Raw genomic sequence first — 3,391 nt, forward strand, 5'->3', positions numbered from 1 at the left:
TGATCTGGGCATCACACAGCTAGGGTCTGAACTGAGCAATTAGAGCAGGGTGAATGGGGAAAAAAAAGGTTAAGCATATTTCCAGCTATAAGGAAAGCTAAGATGTTAGGATAATGACAAAACTAAGTCCTCTGAAGTGTATTTATAAACTGGCACAAAAGTAAGGGATCTATAGAGGTAAAATGACATGAAAGCAAGAACCAGTTTCACGTGTCTGCATAAACACAGGGCACAGGAGACAAAGCCTAGAACATGCCCAAAGTGCACAGTCTAAGAAGAGATCCCCTAATAAACTGGGCCCCGAAGGGTGTGGCTCCCAATATAAGGGTGGACAGGAAGTAAACCCACCACATAGAAAGTGAACCAAAAACTCGCCTGTCTCAATTTGTCACCAGCTGGAAGGGAAAAAAAAAAATCTTCCCTGAGAATTTGTAACCACAAGGAATCCCTCCTATCCATACCAGTTTGAGGTCTAAATTTATCTGTGTAGTCTTTTAAAACAAAAACAAAAAATGCTCAAGGCAAACATTTATTTTAAAAATAATCTTGGGTTGATAGTGCCTCAAGGCAACTGGAAGAAGCAATCATAAAGTCCTTTCACAAACATGGCATCGTTAACCCAGGCCTAAAAGAATTCCCAAAGATTAATTTCTAAGGAATATGAAATCATGATCAATAATCACAAACCACAGAAAGTGTAAACTGGTACAATCACTTTGAAAAACAATTTGCCTTTAACTAGTAAAGTTGAGTTAGCACATACCAAATGACACAGCATTTATGATACTAGGTATATACCTTAAAAATCCTTGCCTGTGTGCACCGGGCCTGGTGCCAGAATGTTCACGGCAGCCCTGTTCATAGTAGACCCAAACTGGAAACAACTCAAACATTCATCAACTCCACAGTGGATAAAAAGATTGTGTTACAATCACATAATGGAATCTTCTGCAGCCGCCGTAATATATGGACTACAGTTACATATGTCAGCATGGATGATTCTAAGAAACGCAATAGTGCACAAAGGAGGTATGTCACAGAAGGATCCATAATGTAGGATTCCTCTTATAGACAATGCAAAGATAGTCAACTACATAATATTTAGGTTAGAGAGGTTTACATAGATGTTAGAACTATGAGGAAAGACGTGAGAATGATTAACTAGAACAGAGGATGCCTTTGGAGAGCTGGTCAGGGAAGTCTGTGGAGCTTGTAAATTTCATTCTTGAGCTTACTGGGCATGCTGGCATTTCTTTATTTTTCTCTAACCTGTTCACATATGTTTCATGCATTCTTTTGTATGTATAATACACAGTATAAGCACTTTTTAAAAAAATATTTATTTTTAGAGGAAGAGAGAGAGTGGGGGGAGGGGCAGAGGGGGAGAGAGAGAATCTCAAGCAGACTACCTGCTGCGTGGACCCCACTCAGGGCTCCATCTCATGACCCTGAGATCATGACCTGAGCTGAAATCAAGAGTCAGACGTTTAACTGACTGTGCCCCCCAGGTGCCCTGATAAGTACTTTTTTAAGGGAAGATAAAAACTATAAAAGCCTTTGGAGACAGAATATTTGATAGGAAGCATATACATAATTTCTGGAAGAGAGTTTGAGGGAAAGAATAAAAAAGAAACAAGTAATCAAGGATTCACACCTCTCATTTCTCTCTCTCTCTCTCTCTCACACACACACACACGATCTGTAGCTGTGGATGGTGACCAATGTTAACTAGACTTACTGTGGTGATCATTTTATAATATATACAAATATCAAGTCATTACATTGTATACCTGAAACTAATATGATATTATATGTCAATTATACCTCAGTTAAAAGGTTCACACCAAAGTTGTATACCTGAGTGGCTAGGAGATTTGGGGACCTTCAAATAAAAATAAGAAAATCAGAGGAATTTGATTCACGTCTCTAACGTTAGTACCTAGTTACAGTGGCAAATGAATTATAGGTTCTCAGTAATGTTTGTTGTATGTGGAAGTACTTACATAGTTAATTTAATGGGTGGATGGACTGATGGATGGATAGAAGATGAATGAATGAATGAACCAAGAGTTGCCAAGCATAAACTATGGAGGAAGCACTTATTAAGCCCCCCCTTTTTTTTGAGAGAGGGAAAGAGTCTGCACATGCATGCTTGAGTGGGTGAGGGGGAGGAGCGGAGGGAGAGGGAGAAAGAATCTTAAGCAGGCTCCATCCTCAGCATGGAGCACGATGTGGGGCTCGATCTCAGACCCTGAGATCATGATCTGAGCAGAAATCAAGAGTTGGACATCCAACTAACTGAGCCAGCCAGGTGCCTTAAGCCCTTTCTTAAAGTAGTGATTAACAGCCTAGACTCTGGAGTCAGATTATCTGAGTTTACATTTCTGCCATTCATAAGCTGTGTGTCCCTGGGAAAATCAGGCATCCTTTCTATAGCTCAATTTCCTCACCTGTAAAATGGAGCTAGTAATAGTACTTTATTTGTATTTGTTGCCTAGGGCCACCATAACATACCACCACAAACTTGGTGACTTACAACAATAGAAACTAATTCACTCACAGTTCTGGAGGCCAGAAGTCCAAAATCAAGGTGTCCACAGGGCCCTACTCCCTCCAAAGGCTCTGCTGTATTCTTCCTTGCCTCTTCCAGCTTCTGGTGGCTCCTGGCATTGTATGAAATATTAGTTTACTACTGAGGTTGGCACTTGGGAAATGCTTATTCATTCCAATCACTGCTTTCTGCTGAATAATATCAATATTCCAGTATTGGTGGGAATGCTGAGTTATTAGGTTAATTCATAATAATGCTTGACTCTGTCCTACAGCTATTTCCTTGAAAAACACACATGGTTCATATTTCTTTCCTGTCTAGTAAAATGACTAAGTAGATAAGACATGAAATGGTGATGAAAGATATTATCATTTTTCCAGATTCTTCCTTCAGACTTTGATCATCTAGGGGAAAAAAATGCTGACCAATCTGCTTATATTCATTTTATGCCAACTGACTCCTTAGGGGTGACCTCCTCTGTAGGACTTTTCATGTGGCAGAGCTCAGCTTCTCATGAGACCTGATTTCCTTCCATAGTGCTATGTCTAAAACTGGCCTTAAGAGGCATTGTTATGATAGAACCTTTTAGATGAAAAAGCAGGCTGTAGCCTGTGGTAAGAGTAACTCCTAAGGGGCACCTGGGTGGCTCAGTTGGTTAAGCGACTGCCTTCGGCTCAGGTCATGATCCTGGAGTCCTGGGATCGAGTCCCGCATCGGGCTCCCTGCTCGGCAGGGGGTCTGCTTCTCCCTCTGACCCTCCCCCCTCTCATGTGCTCTCTCTCTCTCTCTCATTCTCTCTCTTTCAAATAAATAAATAAAATAAAATCTTTAAAAAAAAAA

Source organism: Leptonychotes weddellii, chromosome 6, assembly GCF_054177405.1.
Source record: "Leptonychotes weddellii isolate Sample4059 chromosome 6, ASM5417740v2, whole genome shotgun sequence".
Lineage (NCBI taxonomy): Eukaryota > Metazoa > Chordata > Mammalia > Carnivora > Phocidae > Leptonychotes > Leptonychotes weddellii.